This window comes from Pseudopodoces humilis, chromosome 1 (assembly GCF_049639895.1).
Source record: "Pseudopodoces humilis isolate 2021_Gansu_Grassland_sample_001 chromosome 1, ASM4963989v1, whole genome shotgun sequence".
In the NCBI taxonomy this organism is placed as follows: domain Eukaryota; kingdom Metazoa; phylum Chordata; class Aves; order Passeriformes; family Paridae; genus Pseudopodoces; species Pseudopodoces humilis.
The window spans coordinates 102,657,414-102,671,048 of record NC_142200.1 but is presented as its reverse complement, the minus strand read 5'-3'; the positions used below and the strand labels follow the sequence as shown (position 1 = coordinate 102,671,048).

Here is a 13,635-nt window from a genome sequence, read left to right as displayed (position 1 = left end):
AAAAAAAACCCCTTTCCTAGGCAAAAAATTCTTGAAGGTCAAAGCAAGTCCACAGCAATCACAACGCATTTCTTCACCCAACATCCCAAGTGCTGAAAAGAAGGAAAAAGAGTTCCTAAGCCAGATTTCTCAGTGCCCAGGCTGTGCGCAACCGCCTGAATTAAAACCTCACCATTAAGTCATGACCCTTAAATCAGTGAGATCTCTCCCTTGCAAAGTGCTCTTGGCAGGACTCTGCACAGGCAGGTCTTGAACTGACCAACACTGCGCTTTCTCACCCAAACAGATGCGACTTGCTGCTGATCTGCTTCAAGGATAAAACCAGCTGCCTGAGTTGCAACATCCACTCTGTAGCTTTGGACCAGAGAACCCAGACTTCATTATAGATTCAGAAACAGCTATATTTGCATGAGAAATATTACCCCTGTAGTTTCCAGACAATATATGCACAGTTTGAGGCAGCAGGATGATAGTGTTCAATGCCAGACGATCTTTCAACCCGGCACTCAAGTACTGCAATTAAACCAGTCCAAACAAAAGGAGGTAACACTTCTGCCAAAACTTTAAAACAGCCTTGAAGGACTTAGAAGAAATGGTACTCTCTCTTTTTCATTACTTGGAGACACACATCATGACAGATAAACCTCATATACATTAGAAAACACTGGGCTTGTTTTTATTGATAATCTAATAATAAAGAGTATTTTTTTAGATTTCACACATCTTTGGAAAACGATGTGTACACCAGAAGAGGCCTCCAGGAAAATGTGAAAGTTAACCCTGTGTTTATCTAAAAAACATAATAAATCCCACTGGATTTTCAGCATCCCAAGCCATATGCTGGAGCAAATACCTAATTTTTACATCCTAACACAATACAACTTTCAGCTTTACAGCTCCAAGGCCTGTGCATCACCTGTTGTTCTCTTACAACCCCTTATTTCTAAATTACATACTTCAAGATAGTTTACTTCAGTAATTACAGATGGAATTTGAACTTGTCAAGCTTCTTACGCAGTAAGAACTTATAGGTTCAGAGCAAGGTTTCCCAGCTAATGCAAGAGCCAAGATAGCACTGTTTTAAAGACACAATAAAGAGGCATAACCTCTAGACTTATTTTATCTCTTGTCTAATTTTAAATATGAGGAGAATATTCTTGCCATGTCTAGTAGCATGAGTTTAAGTGACCGGATTTAATCATACTAAACCCAAACCCATTTGGGAAGAGAACCAAGTTTCACTAATAAGCTATGGTGGAATGAATGACACTAAAAATAAGTTCAAAAACCTTCAGCATTACTAAGTTTCCAAAGTTTACAAGAATGTGTATTAAAAGTCAGAATTTCACCTCTGTACACTGGCTCAAATCCGTTTTCTAAAACTGAATCCAAGTCCTTCAGTAACAAGAGTACAGTGCTAGCTCATTTGGACAGTGGCTACAGATTGGTATCTTTTGTAAAAACTGGTGCAGTGACCATGCTCACTTTAATGGCCACTAAAAGCGAAATATCAGCCCTCTGAGCTGAAAGAATAAAGCATAACAAAAGTTTAATCTTTGGCTTAAAAAGTCAAGAAAAATTACTAAATTTGGTACAGTCACTCTCTTAAAAATGCAGGATGAAAATCCTCTTGTTAAACTCCCTTTTCCCACATTCTTCCAGTCCAACTCCTCTAACTTACTTCATTCTGCTCTCCTGATGCTGTATTTTAGCAAGTCTGGTTCAGAAATTCAACAGATGCTCTTGTGTTCACCAAACAGCAGCACTGAATAAGGTTCTTGACCAGTTTTACTCCCTCTAAGTCTCTTCACAGAGCCAAGGCAACTACTCAGGTTACCCAAGATGTTCAGTACTGATTGAACATTATGACACAAGCATGCGAGTATTTAAAAAAACCTGAATCAGAAGCAGACTAAACATTACCTTTGGCCTAGCACAAGCCATGTGCTTGTTCTTATTTTAAAAACAACTTAAAACATCGCATGCTAGTTTATACTCTAGCTGACATAAATTTCAAAATGGCTATAGTTGAAGTGACCCTTAGGTATTACCATATCAAAATATTTGGCAAGTTTTTGCCTTGCAATACCCATCCAAAGGTACACCTATTTTTTCAGCATTAAGCTCGATACAAAACATACCAAAAAATAAACCAAACCCCTCTTGCAACCAAAGCAGTCAATTCAATATTCATATATCCTCTCTTACCAAACATAGACAGCTTCAGAGATAGGAAGGATACTACCAACGATCCAGCCTACAAACCAGGCTTAAGATTCTTCTTGAATACCTTTTGAAAAAGGCATGCAAACACTAAGTACCGAGCTAAGAACAATGTACCTCCCTCTACTGCTGTGGAGTTAGCCTGTAAGATACAATCTACATGATTAATTAGATATACGTGCTGGGAGCCTGACATAAGTATATATTTGTATACTTATATATGCATATACATATAAGTATTTAAGTATAAGGTGGGGAGAGATTTAATATTTGTTTGTTTTTACCTTCTACTTCTTCGCCTTTATGATTTATAAGTTATCTCTTTGAAATTTTTTCCAGGTTAAAAAAATGCCTCTTGACTCCTAAAGGATGTAATCTCCATTCCAGCACATATTTGTCTGATGGAAGGAGACAAGTGAAATATTTCTATTTTGTCCCTATAATCACTTGCACTCACAATTTATGATTTCAAAGACACCTTTCATATCCATGTACCTGCAAATTAATTTAGTGTTTACTTGACTTCAGTTGAGGCTAGCATTATGAGCTCTAAACTGTAACATTGCTTAGTTGAGCCATGGTCCTGCATGCAACATTACACAGCACTCACATTTCTGTCCAGAATTATTTCAGGCTACTAAATATAAAGGCTATAAGCTAGGGAGACAGTTTATGCATTTCACATGACACAATCCTTAAAGCAAGATTAGGAACAAGCATAATGTCCATAGCACTTCACATGCTACAAACGTTCAATTAATCGACATCCACAGAATCTGCCTATAGCAGACATTTTCACTGTGCCCCAGCAGAATTACACAACTATTGTAAAAAATGGTTATTCCAGAAATCAGTACCAGAAGATAAATACTACATTTTTTTCTCCCATTTCAATAAAGGCATTTTAAGAGAAATTACAAAATTTACAATGTTCAGTTCCTCTGTATTATTATAAAACACTGAGTTACATGCAGTGTGAAAAGCTTTAGCTCATCTTATTTTCAAGGGAGTTAAATTCACCTCATTATGAGAAAAGGCAGAGATTTATGCATTCATTCCTCCCTTCCAAAAGTTGTCTTTGGGTGGTAAAAAATTCTGTGCAGATTTTTTTTTAAAAAAAAAAGAAAAAAGCAGAAGTGAGTATGTGTAATTTGGCAGCAATTTAAGACCAAGTTGTGTAAATTCAGTGTAAATTTTGGGTGGTTAATACTGTATCTTCCTAACGATGACTTCATTTAGGCTTCAATGTTCTCCCCACACCCCCTCCTCCATGTTTTACAGCTCTGATCAATGATATCTAAAGCACTGTAATTAATACACTCCTACTTTACTTCATGTGCCAATGGTACAGTTGCCAGCTGAAAAAAATAAAACAAAGCCTGGACATGTTCTTCACAGCTAGAAAGACTCTAAAATTCACATTTATGTTTGAATTTAAACACAATATATGGAAGTAACTTGGAATTGCAGTTTTCACACTTTTCTTACTTAAATTATACATAATCGTGTTCACTAAAAGCCTTTTTAACTGATGTAGTTTATCTGTATGCCTGAATATAAGGATTTTTCTAAAATATCAATATTCCTCAGAAGAAAACCAAGAAACTTGGCGTGTGCCACTTTTTCCCTTCTCTTTGCCTATTTTTTACCAGTTCTTTAACATTTTATTTCTTCCTTTCAGCTTTACCTTTGTCTTCCTTGAACAAACAATTCCAGTAGCTTTTGACAGGTATCTCCCTACAATAATGCCATAGCTAATACAAAAAACCCCAAATAACCCACACCAAACCCCAACATATACATGTTGCCTCATAAACAAAGGCAAGATCTACATTCAACAAAGTTTGCTGTTGTATTCTACACAAGCAAACTTTCCCTTTTGCAATTCCAGACAAAGTAAACACTGGTCAATATTTAGAACCCCACCTACAGTAAGTTTCATCGTTGTTTTACTGCATCAACATCAATTTGGAAAACAGTGCACAGGACTACATCCTTAAGTACTATGTAGGTAAAACTTCTCAGTTTTGCTTGGCCATCTTCAGAGAGAGTTCACTTTGCTGTTGATGAAGTAATTCCTATGCACAAAGTTTGTGGATTTCTCCTAAACTGAAATGTACTTTTTAACCTAAGGTCTTGCATATTCCTGTGTCAAAAACAGGATGCAGACCCTACAGTATTTTTTAACTGAGCCTGCAGTTAATGTGCTTCACAGCTTCTTCAAACACTGATTATGCTCAGGCTTTACACCTCGGAAAAAGGAATGCTGCAGATTAGGAAACAAAGTAAGAGAATCAAGTCAAGATACGGGTGCAATAGAAGGAAGAAAGTTTTACAAAACTTTTTACAAAACTTTTAAAAACACTTTTTACTAAAGTGTAGTGGGTTTGTGTGACCAGTTTTTGGTAGTGGCAGGGAGTTCTGTAAGAAGCTGGCTGTAGCTTCCCACAAGTCCAAGATAGCCAATGCCAGCCAACTCCAGGATGGATCTGCCACTGGCCAAGCCTGTGCCAAGCAGAGAGGGCAGTAACATCTCTGTGAGCACATATTTAAGAAGGAAAATAAAATTATTGCACAGATGTAATTGCACTCAGAGAAGAGAGGAATGAGAATATGCAAGAGAAACTCTACAGACATCAAGGTCAGTGGAGGACGAGGCACTGGAGCGGAGATTCCCCTGCAGCCTGTGTGAAGACCACGGTGAAACAGCTGTGTCCCTGCAGCCCACGGAGGACCACAGGGATGCAGAGACCCACTCGCAAACCATGGAAGTCCACAGGGGTGCAAATTTCCACCTGCAGCCCAAGGAGGAGACCCTTGTCAGGGCAGGTAGATGCCTGAAAGGAGGCTGTGAGCCCATGGGAATCATTGAACAGGTTCCTGGAAGGAACCTGCAGACCCATGGAGAGAGGAGCCTATGCTGGAGCAGGTTTCCTGGCAGGACTTACGACCCTGTGAGGAAACCCATGCTGGAGCAGGATGCACCTGAACGACTGCACCCTGTGGAAAGAGACCCACATCGAAGCAGTCCATGAAGAGCTGTAGCCCATGGGAAGGACTGATGCAAGATAAGTTTATGGAGAACTGTCTCCAGTGGGAAGATCCCATATCAGAGCAGGGGAAGGACTCTTCTCCCCAAGCAGTGGTAGAAACAGCTTGTGGTGAACTCACTGTACCTCAGACCCTGTCTCCCTGTGCTGCTGGTGGGCAGGAGGTAGAGCCCAAGAAGGAGGGAGAGGTGGGGGGGGAAGGTGTTTTCAATATTTTACTTTTTATTAACCTGCTCTGATTTTGATTAATAATAAATTCAGTTAATTTGCCCAAGTCCAATCTGTTTTGCCCATGATAGTAATCAATGAGGGATCTGTCCCTGTCCTTGTCTCAACTCATGAGCTTCTCATTGTATTTTTCCTCTCCTGTCTACTTGAGGGGAGTGATAGAAGGGCTTTGGTGGATACCTGGCATCCAGACATAGTCAAACCACCAGAGTAAGATAAAGAGCCTTGAGTATTCCCACATTCTCTCTGGCTTAAATCATATATATGATACAACCTGCATAATAAACCCAAACAAAAATCAAAACAAACAAGAAAGCAAGACTAAACAAAGCCCAATGAAACCCAAATAAACACAGATAATGAAGGACAATGCACATGAAGATGCACTTCTTGAATCAGTCAGAAGCAGAAAAGGAAAATGAGGGAGGACAAACCATGAAAACTGCTAGATACCCAATATGCCAAGCAAAAGACAGAGTAATATACCTGTTTTCTTAGAAAGGGAAAAAGAAGGAAAAAAAAAAAAAGGAAAAAGAAAAAACCAACAGCAGCAGGGAGTTAAATCCAATGCAATTCAGAAAGAACAAACACACAGGGCTGGAAACTCTGAAATACCTTGGGCCAGTTTAGAGACATTAATGATCCTGCAAGGACAATTCTTACACATAACTGTTTTCCCAAAAGATCTTACCAGACATCAAAACTTCAACTAAATCCAACTTAATAAGCTAAAACATCATAATCCTACTGATCTTCAACAAGAAAACATTAGTGTTGTCTTACAGTTTGCTTCACACACAGCATGACCTCCACCAGAACATCCAGGGTAAGCCTCTGAATCCTAACACAAATCCCCCAACATTTTAACAGTACTCAATGCATCACAACACACACTTCCATACTGCCCTGTTAAAGACACAAACAGGAATTTTCACCTGCAATAATTTTTCAACAGAGTTTTTCCATGCTCTTGGAAGGCAGCAGTTCTTACCAATAACTTTAAAACCATTAACATGTTGCTAAAAAGTGAAAACCAATTCTGGCTGGAATCTCTTCCCAACAGCTTGCTAATTTTACAACTTCTTCCCTCTTGTTACTTGTGCAAGAGCTCAGTTGGTCAAGGCAATCCAGTTTGCCACTTCAATTTATATATAAAGATGATAGTCACACCGACTAATCTTGCAAACAGTCTGGTATTTTCAGACATTCCACTGTACCACAAGAGCACAGCTTAAATACTGAAGAGCTTCCTCCCATTATTCACCTTCATACTAATGCTTCATTCTGAAGTGACAAATAATGGATAAATCAAGGACTGTTGCAATTACTTACATTCATTTCCTGCATGTGACAAAATCACAACCTGTGAAAGCCGCTCCCTCTATTTTCTTCTTTTCCTTTTAAATCGTGTCTACATTAAGTACAGGAGTACGTGCTAGTGATCTTGACTCCTACTGTGGTGTAATGCTGCAAACACTGTTGGCAATGAACAGTAGAACTCTCATATTTTATTCTAGATGCCTAAATACAATCAGCCCAAAAAAGAATGAGAACTTTCTCATTAAATTCTAGAAAGGGATTCATATGCAATTTTCTGGTTCAACTACGGAGTCTGAATTCTAGCAGCCTTAACTTACAGCAAATATTTATACCTCACAAAAAGTTAGTTCTGCTTAAATTCAGTATCATTTTCAGCAAGTTTTTAATCAGTTTTGATCTCTAATGACTGCAGTAGGCACCCTTGGTATAGAAGTGAAACAATTTAACTTAATTTTGTAAAAGTTAAAATTGCCACACATCTCTAACACCCACATTTAAATTCTCCTTCTTGTTGATTAAGCTTGCATCATTAAGTTTTAAAGCTAAGCGTCCATTAGAATCTAACAAAATCAATTTAACTACTTAAGGATATAAACTTTGATTTTATACAACTCCTATTAGTGATGGCATCCTAGCATAAGCACACTTTCAGAAATAACGAAACTTTTTCAGTTATTTCTGAAAAAAAAAGACTGTAAGACAACAGTCCATTTTCTTAAGGAGAAAATGCAAACATTCTAAAAAAGCATTTTTAATTGTACAGTGAAAAGTTTATCCTTTGGGTACCCAGAAGCAAGCAGAGCATTTGCCCATGAAATTATTACCATGAAAAGACTAACAGCTAACAAACAAAGAACTATTTCCTAAAATACTCTTTTTTCCCCTAATTCAGTCCTTTAAACTTCAGAAAAAATTTCCAAGTGACAGTCTCCACTGCCAGTGAGACTTGCAAATTTACATATGCAATTAAGTTTAAATTACAGAGCAAAACATGGTGAACTAAGGTCACACCACCAGCCTTAGTTTTGAACTCTAATTCCCATTAAGATACTGTCCAACCTGAAACACAGAGCAACAAAATGCCAAGTTACATCAAATACATATTAAAAATACAAGAAGTTTCTGAGTTCACTTATGGCTGAAATTGCCTTACTAATTACCCAAATTTTTGTAGGTCCCTGCTTCAAATTTAAAAACTTCACCTTTGTTTACCTTGTATATTAATGAATCAAATACATCTGGGTCTCAGTAGCAAAGCCACTCATCTCCAATAAAATAGGAGAAGCATGTGCATATCTTCAAAAGATAAATACATTACCAGAGCAGAGTGAGAAGCTCCCTGCACTGCAGAAACTTCCCATCATCATGATCCTCACCTTCTTACATGGAAATCCATTTCTTCTGCACATTAACACCAAGCTTGAGACATACAGCAACATAAACTAGAGCAAATCTAATGAAATCCAAAGACAAGAATTTCATATCACCTTTAGGTACTTCTAATTTAAAGAAAAGCAGAAGTCAATGGTATTGAATTGGTATTCAAATCTAGCGCATAACTACAAAGATGTCAGACAAAATATATTTTCTTAATCCTTTACTCTTAGTCCTGCTGTCAAGCAATGCCTTGTATCCACTAGACAAAACTAAAGCAGGGAACCCTTTGACTCCAAAACCAGAACATTCCAAAAGAGAAGGAGATAATATAATTTTTTTTCCTGAGATTTTGGAAGAACATTGCATTGAAGTTACACTGTTTATTCAAAAACCATACAACAGTTTGGGCTGAAAGGCATCTTTAAACATCACCTAAGTAACCACCCCTCTGCCACAGACAAACATCTGGCACTAGATCAGGATGCTCAAAGCCACATCCAACCTAGCCTTGAACATTGCCAGAAATGAGGCATACACAACTTCTCTGGCTCTCTGTTCCAATGCCTCACGACCCACCACAGTAAAGAATTCCTTCCTTATAACCTACTCTCCTTCCCTTTAAACTTTATGTCCTTTGTCCTGTCACTACAGGCCTTCGTAAAGTCTCTCTCCATCTTTCTTGTAATCCCCCTTTATACAGTGAATGAAAATCTCAATAAGGTCACCCTGGAACCTTCTCTTCTGCAGGCTGAACAACCCCAACTCTCTCAGCTACAGGAGAGGTGTTCCATCACTGATCACTTTTGCGGCTCTCCCCTGGATCTGCTCCAATAGATGTAGGTCTTTCTTCTGCTGGATGCCACAGTGCTGGATGCAGTGCTCCTGGTAAGGTCACCAGAGAGCAGAACAGAGGGTGAGAATCACCTGCTTCTTTTTACAAGCTCAGGATACAACTGGCAAAGAAAGTAGTGCAGTTTTGGAGAGAAAGAGACACCTCTGGCAAAAATTTACATGACTCTATACGCATTCCTTGAAATGCAAAATAAAATTACTATTTTCCTATTTTCACAGTAGCCTTCATTCATTTTACTAAGGCTCACAGATAAAGAAAGATTTGAAAAACACTGCATTAAATAAAGTGGAATGTAATCAATGCTTAGTTTAGTAAAAAAATATATGTATTCAATTTTGACTTGTATCATTTATAAGAAGAGGTAAGGCAGCAACAGGAACAGGTTCTCTCTTGTGACATTGGAGGTTCTGTGGGTAACGAGAAAACTGACAGAACTATCCACTGGGACACAGATAATTTCCTAAAGCAGTGCTCTTTCCAGAGGCTGGGATAATGCAAGGAGTGTTTAAACGTGTGGTTACATTAAAGGCTACAAGTTACAGCACTACAGCAGGGCACATCAGCTCAGAGCAATTTTATTACCAAGTCATTTAGTCATGCCTGTAACAGGTCTGGACTGCAGCGTTGTAGAAACACGAGGAGCCAATCTGTTTTTGTTCTAGTAGCTCTTCTATTGAAAAATCCACAATTCTTACAATATAACAGTAAGTTACTCATGTAGACAAGCTCAACATGTCTTTATAACTTTCCAATCATTTTATTTTCTTACTGAAAATTCTGCTTTATCAAGCAAGAGAAACTCAGTGGTCTCCATAACAAACCAGGAAAAAAATAGTTTAAGTTTGCTTGCTGTATAGATTATAATTTGTAACCAGACCTCTGAATGTTGGTTCCAACAACCACTTCTTTACACGGAGATAAGCTTGAAAGATACAGTTAACTAAAATTTTCTATTAATGTACTCTTACCTATAAAACATGCTAGCACCTAAGTATTCTGTTTAAAATGAGATCATGCATTCCTAAAGCATATGCAGAATTTCCAAGGCTAAGTTTTCCATATTCTTCTTCCTTCCAGGTCTGTGCAGCAGGAAGACTGCATCAATCTGCAGGCTGCTATGACTGCCTGTGGACATCCTCCTGATATCCCATCCAAGTGAGGCATCTGCCCTGTTTTCTTTCTGATGCACAGAGACAGACCCTGTTGGACAGCATGGGAAGTACAACAGCGGAGTTGGTAACACACTGACCTCTCACTAGGAAATCCCTCACTTCATGCTCATAACACAAATTTTTTATGTTGAGAGTAGTGTAAGTGCAAGTGGAACATCTTTAAAGCTCTTTCATTCACTAGAATTTTGTGGGGTTTTTGAGTAATTAAAAAAAAAAAAATCAGACTTCAGTGGCAAGAGAGAAGATTCCAAGTATTCCCAATTCATGCAACCACAGGTACCTGGGATATGACTCATCATTAAGTCAGGACCTACTGAAATAATTGTAACTACACAAAACTAGGCACTACTTAAGAAATACAACAGATGAAAAGCAGTATTCCGTGATCTTAACATTTAAGTTGTAGGATAATGCTTTTTAAGCTGAGTATCTGAGAACTTTCTCTAAGGACTCAGTATTGTTTTCATAATAATACATCTAAAATCCAAGAGCTTGCACCAAGACTACAAATAAGTTAAATGAAAAAAAGAGGCACCCCCCCCAAATCAGTACCCAAATAAGGATGTGCATCCATTTAGCCTAAATTAATTTAGGTTATTTAAATTAAAGCAATGTGATTTTCTCATGCCAACAGTTCGTGTAGAAGGCCCAAGTTTTAAGGCCAGTTCAAACCAACATACAAAGGAGTAAGGTGGAAGAAGAATCATTTCACTAAACCACCACACTATTTTGTCAGCCAAGGAGCAGAATGCATATGCCTAATTTAGGTGCCCAAACTAAGACTGTTTCCTACATAACACCTGGATCAGCAATGGAAAGCTTCCTCCAGAGACATTGTTAACACAAGGCACTGAACTGAGATTCTAGAGTTAGGTGTGCAAATTACCCCTGAGATCAAATGTGTTCACCATGCCTTCATGGGCCAAGTGTGTCCAGTGTTTAAACAGCACCTCAAATATGTGGTCATGGGGTGACCGTGAAATGCAACCAATCTTAAAACCAAAGCAACTAAGACAGGCGCAAAATAAGAAGTTGGACAACAAATACTAAAAACAAGAAGTTACAAAGCAGATGGAGAAGACTTCTTTCTGGCCAAGTCACCATCAGAGACACAAAGTGCCAATGCCACATGGACACCTAACCATCAACACACAACATTGCAGCAGCTCATCGTGAGTAAAAGCTACATACAGTAGTATGTACACCTGTATAGTATTTTACTGCTTCACAATGAGGAGACATCCCAAATACACTCTGTATCAATTGAGTACAAATTCACAATATGGTATTACAAACATTATTTGACCTAATTCAATCTATGTAGCCACCAGGTATTTCTGGCCCCTGTGGACAATTCCTCCCAGTCCTGCCAAAAGGATTCCCAATAGAGTTTTTTCTCCCTGCGTAGCATCAGGGCATGTGTCTGTATCAGGGCTGAGGTATGTGATTATATATGCACACATATGCCAAGGGAAAGTTTGCTGAGGAAGTCAGTAAAAAAGCAAAACAAAACCAAGTAAAACAAGTAAGTCATCTCTGCCTTTTCAGTGCTTAGCTCCACCCCAGCTGAAACCAGAACACAAGTATTCAGACAGGAATTTTACCCTAGGTTCTCTCCTCAAAGGCATAGCTAGAGGATTTAAATACAAAGTGGGGGAGATAGCATATGAATCTGCAAAGGAAAGGAGTATATGGAAAGAAAAGAGTATTAGGAGAGATCACAAGGAAGATTTTAATGACAGGAAAGTAAGATCAGAAGAGCAAAAAAACATGAAGAAGGAAATGGTTACTGGGAAAAAGAGAACAGAAAGGGGGAAGGTAACAGAGGGATAATGATGGTACTGGAATATAACTTCAAGAGGAAACAAGAAGGATGGGGACAGGATCCCAATCAAGACACAGCTTGCAGTGGCAAAGTTACTGGGAAACAAATGAGCTGGTTATTTGAAACAACAAAAAATGCAGAACTAGTCACCTGGATAGAGACAATAAATACACAAACAGACAAACAAAAGGTTACAGGGGGCACCTCCTCTGGTAAGGCCACAACAGTAGGTGGCAACAAGGGGAAGCCCGGTGCACAGTCCTTGAGAGCAAGAGCAACCTAGAGAAGGTGACAAAGATGAACGATGGCAAACATCCCCCAGCCACGATGGTACTGGGAGCACTAGGGAATTTCTCTAGGTACAACCGAAAAGCTCCTAGACAGACCTGAGTATCACTAGGGTTATGAGGATTTCTGGGATACAACAGGGTGAAAGGAAGCAGCACAGAAAAGGACAGGGAGGACACTGAGCAAGTGAACACCCCAAAACAGTGCCCGGCGAGGTTACGGACAAAAGCTCACAGGAAAAAAAAGAGGGCAGAGGCGTGGGACGAGCAGGGCCTGGGATGGCTGAGGTGGGCAGTCCCGGGGTCGAGGGGAGCACAGCGGGGGCTGCGGGAGGACGGCCCGAGGTCTGAGAGCCGCCGGGGCGGGACGGAAAGGCTGGGGCAGCCACCGAGGCGCCCTGGCCATGCGGGGGCCGCGGTCACGGGAAGGCCGGGGAAAGACGGAGAGAGGGAGGGAGGAAGTGGGCAGCCCCCCGGCGGCCGGGCAGATCCTGCGGGGCTAGGGCAGCCAGCGGGGCGCTCCCGCACCCCGGCGGGGGCGATGCGTTCTGAGTGCGCAGTTCGCGGCCTCCCCGCTCCGGCCCGGCCCGCGGCTCCGGGGCCGGATCCACGAGCGGGCCGGGCAGCCACCACCGCCGCCCCCGCGCTCAGGGGCCGGGAGCGCGCCCGAGAGAAGAAAGGCAGGCGGGCTGGCAGGCGGGCGGGCCGGGCCCGACCGCCCCTTCCCCCGTTCCCCGCGGCGTGACTCAGTGCCGGGCCCCGCGCCGCCGCCTTCGCGTCCTGCCGGGCCGGCTCAGGCTGGGCCGGGCCTCGCTGCGACACAACGCCGCGGCCTCCCCGCACTCACCAGCATCGCGCGTCCCGCAGAGTCAGGGCCACGTCCGCCCGCCCCTTCCGCCTCCGCCGGGCCCGGATCCGCCGCCGCCGCCGCCGCCTCCCCCCGGCGCGGCCCTGGGGTCGCGGGGGCGCCGGCCCTCGCTGTCGCCCCGCCCCGGCTCACGGCGGGCGGGGGAAGCGGGCTTGCGGCTGCCCGCGCCGGCAGGGCCCGGTGGGGCTGGGGCTTGCCCTCGGCCTCGGCCTCGGCCTCGGCCTCTGGCGGAGCCTGGCCGCCTACATGAGCTGCTCGGCCGGGGAGGCCGACGGCCCACCGCCATCTCCTTGGCTGCCAGGCCCTGCCCTGCCCTGCCCTGCCCGAGGGGTCGTTGCGCCGACCCCTCCCCGAGTTAGTCCAGTGCCTGAAGAGCTGAAGAGTGAGCTGAAAGACTTGGGAGTGATGATTGATGAAACATCCAACATGAGC

General features: G+C 41.7%; 1 protein-coding gene across 1 annotated transcript in view; it reads right to left on the bottom strand.

Annotated features, from left to right (window-relative positions):
* Positions 1 to 13,291, bottom strand: part of CUL1 (cullin 1) — a 54,090-nt gene extending 40,799 nt beyond the window's left edge. Inside the window, exon 1 of the mRNA XM_005519090.2 lies at positions 13,183 to 13,291. The gene's annotated coding sequence lies outside the window, so the exon portion shown is untranslated. The remainder of the gene's footprint in view (positions 1 to 13,182) is intronic.
* Positions 13,292 to 13,635: the final 344 nt, after the last annotated feature.